The sequence below is a fragment of the Periplaneta americana genome, chromosome 2, assembly GCF_040183065.1.
Source record: "Periplaneta americana isolate PAMFEO1 chromosome 2, P.americana_PAMFEO1_priV1, whole genome shotgun sequence".
Classification (NCBI taxonomy): domain Eukaryota; kingdom Metazoa; phylum Arthropoda; class Insecta; order Blattodea; family Blattidae; genus Periplaneta; species Periplaneta americana.
The window spans coordinates 148,963,100-148,973,396 of record NC_091118.1 but is presented as its reverse complement, the minus strand read 5'-3'; the positions used below and the strand labels follow the sequence as shown (position 1 = coordinate 148,973,396).

Genomic DNA, 10,297 nt, shown 5'->3' with positions numbered 1-10,297 from the left:
TTCCTGCACAACTTCTAGTCATTCTAAACAAATTACAAGAATTCATTGGATTGTGGTTTCCAGTTTCCTTTATTCGTTTTAAAGAAATCTTTCTTTTCAATAATGGAAGGAGAAAAGCCTTTTGTCTAGACAGCCATTTTCAACTGGTGTGCCACGAATGACCCGCTAGTATGCTGGGAGAAAATGAAAATAGTAAAGGTTGTCGTAGCAAAAATTGGAAAAATTAAAGTGAAAAGTGTAGTAAAAAAAAGAAACGAGTTCACAAGAGTCAACATTCACTGAATGCGGCACAGCCAACATTTAGTAAACACATTCCCTCCTAAAACCGTCAAAAGTCCACCTGGTTGGGAACCATTGGTTTACATTATATAAGTGTGCTGCAGGATTTTAAATTATACTACAGTCTAGCATATACAGTTACGAAGCTCAATATGTAATAAATATGAATCCATAGATAGTTGCTAACCACTAGGATCGCTACTATCGCCTCATTACAGACAATGCGAAATAGTACCTGCACAGTCTATTGTTTCTAGCAACCTAAACAACTCAAGCTTCGTGACTGTATATATTACACTTCAGTGTACCACAAGTTGAAAAAGGTTGAAAATCGTTGGTCTAGACATTAAAACTACCATCCCTTTGTATTAGATATCAGACAAACAGTAAGTAAAAAAATTATATACAGTAAGTTATTCGTAATGTCTTGGGAAAGCTGATGAATAAGATTTTCTCAATTGAAGCATTGCTACTTAGTTCCATTTAGTAATGTTATATATAATATAGATAAACACTGAGTGTGTATGGCACACGGAAGTTCCCTTCAGTTTAGATTATGACCAGTCAGTATATGAAACCATTCAAATGAAGATAGGTGGAAATGATGTCTAAGACTATTTCAGCAACTGCAATAAACTTCTTATTTGTCTACGTTATTGGTAATTAAACCACAGCAAATAAGTGTTTTAATTATGGTTACTAATAGCAGCATCAGCACTAGTAGCAATAGTAATAGTTGTAGTTGTAATAGTATTAGTAGTAGTAGTAATAACTAGTAGTAGTAGTAGTAACTAGCAGTAGTAGTAGTAGTAGTAGTAGTAGTAGTAGTAGTAGTAGTAGTAGTAGTAGTAGTAGTAGTAGCAACTCCAGTACAAAGGGTTTATCAGGAAGCAGGTTTCACTCAAGTAAGCGCCATCAGCATTTTACTGCTTTAGACTTGATATAACTGCCGAGGAAATAGTGTACACAATATTTTACCTGGATCGAGAATGGAAAGGCTTTGTGTTGTGTAATATGGACAGATAACACAGGCTGAAGGGACGTCAAGATTATAGCATTAGTATAGGTCTACAGCTACTTCCATTCACTGCAGTTCAATTTAGTTCATTGCAATGCAATACACATTAGAACAGCGAATCTTGATTTATGATATGTATATTATCAAGAAATAGTACAAAACGTGCCATGCTATGTTTCTACGAAAATATCCTACTGTTCAACATCCATCTGATTCAACAATCCAGAATTTAGTGAAAAAGTGAGGGGAACTGGTTAATTTTTTAAATAAAGAAAGAAGGGGCATAAATCGCATTGCACTGAAGAAAAACGATGACATAAGCTATAGGGTAAAAGAGTTTCCCATGAAATCGTTAAGAAAGTTTGCTCAACATATAGGTGTAACTAAGGCATCAGCTTGGAAAGTGGTGAAAATATTCAAAATAAAGCCTTATATAAGACATCAGTAATTCATAAATGGAAACAGACTACGGTTCAATTCTATTGATAAAGACGAATCCAGCACGTGTCTAAAAATTTTCTCAAAAGATGTGAAATGTGCATTAGAGAGGATGGTCGACAGTGTCCGGATTTATTACAAGGTAGGCCAATAAATTACATCTGCAATGTAAAGTATAAGCCGCGATAATTTATTACCGAAAACTGACTTGCTAAATCACCATTAGGCAGTTCATTACATGCCCATGACACTTTTCGAATGACATTATATTACACAATACTTTTGTTTCAGGCATACACCCATTAGCAGCAACAACAGCAGTAGTAATAATAATAGTAGTAGTAGTAGTAGTAGTAGTAGTAGTAGTAGTAGTAGTAGTAGTAGTAGTATGGTAGTAGTAGTAGTAGTAGTATGGTAGTAGTAGTAGTAGTATGGTAGTAGTAGTAGTAGTACCAGTACCAGTAGTAGTAGTACAATACCAGTAGTAGTAGCAGTAGTACCAGTGCCAGTAGTAGTAGTAGTAGTAGTAGTAGTAGTAGTAGTAGTAGTAGTAGTAGTAGTAGTAGTAGTAGTAGTAGTAGTAGTAACAATATTTATGTTTAGATATCATTAACCCAATGGACTTGTATTTAAATTCCCTGCACTCGCATTTAATGTCCAGTTTGCAGATGAGTTTGCAGTGTGATGTAAAAATATTGATAGAAAAAAATAACTACGCAAGATTTTTTATGCAAAATTTATCAGAAGTTACGCCGAAAGTATGTGCTTATTGATTAAGATGTCTTACGAAGATATTTTGGTGTGGTAAATCTTGTGCGACCACAGCTCGTCAAATGATGCAATTGGTTTAAGGATTTCACATCCTCTGACTAAGGTTCTGGCTGATATGTACCTCTCTTATGAGGCAGTACATCTTACTTGACGATATGTGTCAGAGGAAGAACAATTGTTTGTATGCATCTGAAGTCTGACTAGTGTAATATGTAGCTAGTTGGCAATGTATGCAATGAAGGAGGAAAGGAACGAGCCATCCTACTCCATTATCTCCTGGCTTAGTTGCATAGGTGGTACTTTCTTGGTATCACTTGTGAGTTTTAGACCTGTCTTCGGACAGTTGACTAAACAACAACAACAACAAGGATTTCACTAGTGTATAGCCCTACCCAGCGGTGTATTTATAAACAAAAAAGTGCCCTGGCTCTGGAATATTTCTGTAGTGCCCGTAGTAGTTGTCTTTGTTGTCGTCGTCGCTGACATCATCATCATCATCATCATCATCACCGCCATCACCATTTCCATAAGAATACTTATGAAATGTCAGACGAAAATGCATGGTTCGAATCTAGATATGGAGGTTGTTGGGGCTGCAGAGTAGACCTCAATATGAAGTTATTTAAATATGAATAAAATATGATTTCTTATAAATGCAAAATTTGATGATAATATGAAAATCAGAATACTGCCCTGGTGCCACCCGGTCTCGAAAAATAATACCCTGGTGCCACCAGGGCTCGCCAGGCCTGAAATACATCCCTGCGCCTACCACTGTTCTCATTTTAACCAATGCTATACCAATACGAACCCACAGGTCTTATGGGTAGCATGGCATAAGATTACCACTTACGACAATGTAGTATAAACACAAGACAAAAGGTCACAGTCTGTCTGTATGAAATGGAAATACATATCTGCATTTTCCTGATGGTAAATGAAAGTGGATTCACAGTTTTGTAGCTGTAGCTGTAAATTGTTTACCTGTAGCATAGGACTAGACCAGACTTGCAGAACTGTAGCTCCTGAGAGCGACTTCTTTCCTCCCCTTTCTTACCCCACCCACCTTTTCTACCTGTGCGGTCACAGCCACAGCATTCTAGTTATGCTCGGCTGCATCAACATTCATTCTCGCAGCAGAAGTTGATCATCCTCAATAGAAGTGGAGTGAGGCTGAGTTATAGTTCCCCTACTTGCGAGTTCTGCAGGCCTGGACTAGACGGTGATTGTACTGTAATTATTTACATTCCATGTTATTTGTACATCATTTCACAGCTAGAATATGGAACATGTCAAAAAAATCTTAATAATACTACAAAGTCTTAATTATAATCACAGTCTAGTTGAAATATATACAGAGATGTTTTACAATATGCTAATACAAAACAAGAGGTTAGTATCGGTACTTAATACAAGACAGAAATATTCATGCAGCATTGTTAAATGTCATAAATTATTTATCTATAGAATAGAAGGCATGAGAAATTAGATACCGGTACTTCTATAATTTGACCCTAAGTAATCTTGTGTTTTGAGTTTGATATTTTATATCCATAGGTAGGCTATTAAAAATGTTTACTGCCATACAACATACTCCTTTTTGATAGCACGATAGACTTGCCGATGGAGTATGAAAATAATTTTTTGACGAGTATTTATGCTATGAACTGTTGGATTAGTTACAAAGTTTTCACGATATACGAGGAAGTTTATTAACGAAAATTCATATGATTTTATTCATTCTTTTCAGGTAATCAAGCCATTAGTTTCTCTTGTCCTTCTTCGAGGTCTTGCATAAATGGCTACTTCAGTTATACTCAACGTTCTTGTATTTGCTATACAGGTTACCACAAGATTAACTGCAATACCTGCAAACCAGTATGTAATCTAGGCTGCATAAATGGGGAATGCACATCACCGAACAAATGTACATGTAATTCAGGATATACCAAGGAAAATACATGTAGCAATCACTGCAAACCTATCTGCTCGCCAAATTGCATAAATGGCGTATGTGTTTCCCCAAACACATGCTCATGTCATCATGGATACAAGAAGGCTACCACAATGTCTAATAACACATGTGTTGCTGATTGTCCTGGAGGATGTTTCAATGCAACATGTACCAAACCCAATTTGTGTACATGTTATACAGGCTACATCAGGCACTATAGAGAGTCCAATGTCTGTGTACCTCAGTGTGTTGATGGCTGTAAAAATGGAGTGTGTACGGGTTTTAATAATTGCACTTGTAATCAAGGTTATACTAATAATCAAGGCATCTGTATTCCACAATGCCAAAAAGACTGCATCAATGGAATATGTGCATCCCCAAATGTATGCCGTTGCAAAGAAGGATATATAAAATACACCGACAACATCTGTATGCCACATTGCCCTGAACAATGTATTAACAGTGAATGTACAGCACCAAGTTTTTGTCGCTGCAACGAAGGTTACATCAAAGGAAATAAAGATTCTAATATCTGCATTCCATATTGTTCAGGAGGGTGTTCAAATGGATCTTGTGTAGCTCCTGGATCCTGCATGTGTCATGACGGATTCATCATGTACAATAATAGAAACAAGTGTGTTCCACAGAATGAAGTCCCTGAAAGAGCAGTATTAAATTCACAAACACAGTAAGTCGTTAAAATGGAATCATTAATTATTCATCTCATAAATTCACAACCACAAAAGCCCGAACATAACTTCACATACATTTTATTGACCTTATAAAATCATATCTCAATGGACATATTTTCCACGTATATTTTGCTATTTACAGGAGAAAATTCAAGTTTTTCCTAATATTTGCTTTTTCAAAACTCACTTTTGATAAAAATGTAATATTTTCTAATTTCAAAGGCATATTGGTTCCGTTAAGTTCAATGTTAACGTCATATACCAAGTGTTCACTTTTTATAACATGTTCCATTCGACCTACACGACCTGAAGATGCCAATCAAAATTGGCGAAAACGTTTGTTTTTAAATCTGTGTAAATGTTATTATAACATGTTTTATTGTGTTTATGTTAAGTATTGACTGAATAGACTCATTTTTCAATAATATTTTCTGTTATGCTACCGGTAATAGTTATTGAAATAAACCGTAAATGAATTAGTAGGGTACTTAATGTTCAAGAACATTTAGCATTTCTAATCTTTTCCATTTCTATAAAATATTGGTGCCAACATTGAGGAAGATCACTTTCACTGTATAAAATATTCTCCAGAGACAGACATGGAAGTTTCAGAGAGGAAGATTTCAAAACGATTATAATTAATAACAACAATGATAATAATAATAATAATAATAATAATAATAATAATAATAATAATAATAATTACTTACTGGCTTTTAAGGAACCCGGAGGTTCATTGCCGCCCTCACATAAGACCACCATTGGTCCCTGTCCTGAGCAAGATTAATCCAGTCTCTATCATCATATCCCACCACCTTTAAATCAATTTTAATATTATCTTCCCATCTACATCTCGGCCTCCCCAAAGATCTTCCCTGCGGCCTCCCAACTAACACTCATATGCATTTCTACATTCGCCCATACGTGCTACATGCCCTGCACATCTCAACTGTCTGGATTTAATGTTCCTAATTATGTCAGGTGAAGAATACAATGCTTGCAGTTCTGTGTTGTGTAACTTTCTCCATTCTCCTGTAACTTCATCCCTCTTAGCTCCAAATATTTTCCTAAGTACCTTATTCTCAAACACCCTTAACCTATATTCCTAGGTTTATTTTGAGGTTTCGTAACAAGCTGTTTTTTACGGTGATGAGTTGTTAGCCCTTCGCCCAACCCCCAAGCTGAAGGACCACTCCTCATTGGCTGTCCGCGACTGCTTATTCAATATATTCACACCACCCTCCATATCTGGAGGCCGTCTCCTCAATCTGCAACCTGAGTATGCGCCATGCCATGGTGATAGGGACCCACAATGCATGTAATAATAATAATAATAATAATAATAATAATAATAATAATAATAATAATAATAATAATAATAAAAAAGGTAAAGGTATCCCCGTAACATGCCATGAAGGCACTTGGGGGGCATGGAGGTAGAGCCCCATGCTTTCCATGACCTCGGCACTAGAATGAGGTAGTGTGGTCGGCACCATGCTCTGACCGCCTTTTACCCCCGGGAAAGACCCGGTACTCAATTTTATAGAAGGCTGAATGAACCTTGGGGCCGTTCTGAAAGTTTGGCAACGAGAAAAAATCCTGTCACCATCTGGGATCGAACACCGGACCTTTCAGTCCGTAGCCAGCTGCTCTACCAACTGAGTTATCCGGCCGCATAATAATAATAATAATAATAATAATATTGTAATCCCTGGCGCAACAGCCCATGAAGGGCCAAGGCTGGCCAGTCAACTGTTGGCTTCACTTCACATGCTTAAGCAGAGGTGAACGATCATCCAAGCAGTACAGCGGTATTGTGTGGTTAACACAATAATCTCCCAAGCTGTTACAGCTAGATTTTGAAACCGCTTTCACTACCTAGTGTAACTCCTCAAATTCATCACGATGCTGGCTGACCCAAGTCCCTTACACTGAGCGTAATTTCTTGAGACAATTCCTTCTCCATGAGGACTGGATCCAGCCATTCCGTAAAACAAGTCCAGGCATGATGCCTTAGATCACAATGCTATGGCGCTGGAAGCTCTGACCATTAAACCATGAGGCCGGTCCTATTTCTGAATATTAATCTCTTAATTTTTGCCTTCAACTGGCTCGTTGAATGCCTTAAAGTTTTGGACAAGCTCAGATAATACTTTTATAAAAGTATCAAGCTTGGGTCAAAATTTCGGCCTGTGCAGAACGTGAATGAACGCTAATGTTTAAAACTATCTTAAATTTAAGACAAAATATACAAGAGCACATCTCCTTTTACAGCATAGAAGATGAAGGTAGATCGGAACACTCCAATACATCACTTCCTGGGTTACTGGTGGGTGGTCTATTGGCAGCTGGTGCTATGATAACCACATTGATCTTAATTTATCTACGCTTCCGCAATAGAGCGACCAGGAACAAGACTTATGGAGCAGTCAACATCGAAAATGAACATTATTTACCTTACGAACATACAAAGAAATGGAAAGATGAAGAAAACTTAACAACCGAAATATAAGTCTTACTACCATTATCAGTATCACTATGTTCATTATAAAACATGTATGCATGCACATAATATTATTTCTTTGCATTGTGTTGTAATGTAGTCTTCAAACCTTACTACTTGGTATGAGTTTCATAATATTATACCACCATTCAAGCCGTCCATGGGAGAGGGACATCACTCGAGTGGGAGGTCCTGTCCGACTTTAGATATTTTTTAGGGCGAGCAAGACATCAAATATTCAGACTTTTCTTATGTAAAAGAATAATTCTGTTGAATCACATATTATTGAAATACTAATTATGTTTACAACAAGTTTTAAGAAGTAGGCTACTATTGAAGGATTATTTCCGTCTTTATGGAGACAATGTAATAAAATTCGCTTAGCTTATTGCCTTAATACTATGTTTAAATTATAGAACTTCAACACTCATTAAAATATTGGCAAGGAAGGGCTTTGACAAATGTTTGTGGAGAAGGGGACACAATTCCCATGAACGGCCCTGCACCATGCTTTCCATCAGAGACCAACATTTGAGCCATTCAGAGCAGAAGTGGTGTAAGTAAAAAATGGGTAATGAGGGTTAAAGTAAACATTCTGTAAAATACAGCGCAAAGTAGCAATTGATATTCAATTTATTTAAACTATTAGTAGTCAGTGGATAGCACGAAGGACATATTAATTACTACTTTGCGCTGTATTTTACAGAACTTTTACTTTAAAACTCATTAACAAATTTTGACTTACACCACTTCTGCTCTTAACAGTTCATTTGTTGGTCCTTAATATTGTGTCCAGTTGACCAGAAGCTCTGATTTATTCATTCCATTGCAATATTGTAATTTATTTATAGTGGCTTTTGACAAGCGACCATAGGAGTGGCTATGGATAATGCCACTGTATATCTGGTTATATAAGCGACAGTTTTCAGTAAAACAACATACCATCCACTGAAGGAACAACTTACCGACAGTATTTTACAGTGCATATTAAGTACACAAAAGTAAAGGGCAAAGGTTTGTCCTTTAAAATAACTATTATTTCAAATAATGGTTGCCAAATTATTCACTATTACACTTATCAGGCATGATCAATTATATAAAACAATTTACTATCCACCTACGAAGTTCGCCAATAAAGAAACCACTCTCTGACGATGAACGCTGGCGATTTCAATCAAGATATTATCATTATTATTATTAAATTAAAATATGTAACTGTCAAGAATTAGACACATTATGTCATAAATTAAGATGGCTGTGATTATATTCTTTTATATTTAACATAACTGCATGGTATGGGTCATTGTTTATACATTTCTGCAGAATGTTCCGCACAATATCCATTAGAAGGATTTATTTTATTTTATTTTATTTTATTCCAGATTATATTTTCTTCCATTCTGTATTATTTTCGTGTGGTGAGTCATGAACTGAACTGTGCTAGAATATGAGAGTGTGATGAATTTGCTATGTCAAATATAAACATCATTGAAACTATTCAAGATATCACAAATATCACATTACATTACTATATAAATAATTTAGACTATAATAATAATACATGTTGAATCTTTCGTACACTACTTTAACACTTGAATATAAATAATTTATAATATGTTGTTGTTTTCTAATGCCAGGCATTTGAAATAAAGTCATTTGACCTCTTGCACTACAATATTTTTCAAAGATATTGTCATGGTCAGCCACTGAAGCAAGATGTCACAAATATTGTATAGTGTGACTGGCAACAATACATTTTTGTTTGAATTTAACATAATATTTGATCATGTATTCAAACCGTAAGCAACGATTCAAACAGACTTTTTATTAATTTATTGTATCACAATAATAATAATGAAATAAAGGCATTTGTTGAATATCTTAGTTGCTGTCCTGTATTGATTACTACTCAACAGGACAGATCTGACACAAAATCACATTAAATACTGTATAAATAATTTAGACTATGACAATATAATATGTCTGTATAATTTGGACATGCACACACATTATACTGGCCTAGTTCTTCAATAAACACTTAACACTTTCATCATTTTTACAGAAATGATTAACATTTTATGAATTTCTATGTCCTGGTATACCAATCAGAAGCGTATATTATCCTCAGAGCTATGTTCTGAATAGTTTACAGTGATAAAGAAAACCCTTCTGGACACAAAGCACCAAAAAGGAGGAGCTTACATTCGGACGAGCAAATTACGACGAGATTAAAGGCTTATGAAAGGGATTTTGAAGAAGGATAAATTAGGGGCATTCTTGCAGTGCCTTAGTTCTAGATACCGGTTACTAAATATATGTAGCCTATGTCAAAGAAGTTTCTGGTCAAGAGGAACTATATATGCAGATTTTCAAATGATACTTTCCCACATCTTAAAAACATATTATTTGGTGGAGAGATTCTAAATCAATGATTCAGTATATTTAGGCTTCTCCAACCCCCTTTTGCTAACGCCATGCATATTGACATATAACCATCGCACTCTGCCTACTTTAGGCGCTTATGATGAACCAGTGGCGGCTCCTGCATATTTTTTAAGAGGAGGAAAGAAGTTAACAACGCAAAATGACACATTCTTGAGAGAAACATACTACAAATTAGCCTACATGCTACATGTAAGACC

The 10,297-nt window shown here is 35.8% G+C and overlaps 1 long non-coding RNA gene across 1 annotated transcript; it reads left to right on the top strand.

Moving 5' to 3' along the window:
- The first annotated feature begins 737 nt into the window (after nucleotides 1-737).
- On the top strand, nucleotides 738-9,727 carry LOC138694694 (uncharacterized). Its single transcript, XR_011330992.1, has 3 exons — nucleotides 738-938; nucleotides 4,257-5,148; nucleotides 7,427-9,727. It is a non-coding gene; the product is annotated as an uncharacterized lncRNA (long non-coding RNA).
- Nucleotides 9,728-10,297: the final 570 nt, after the last annotated feature.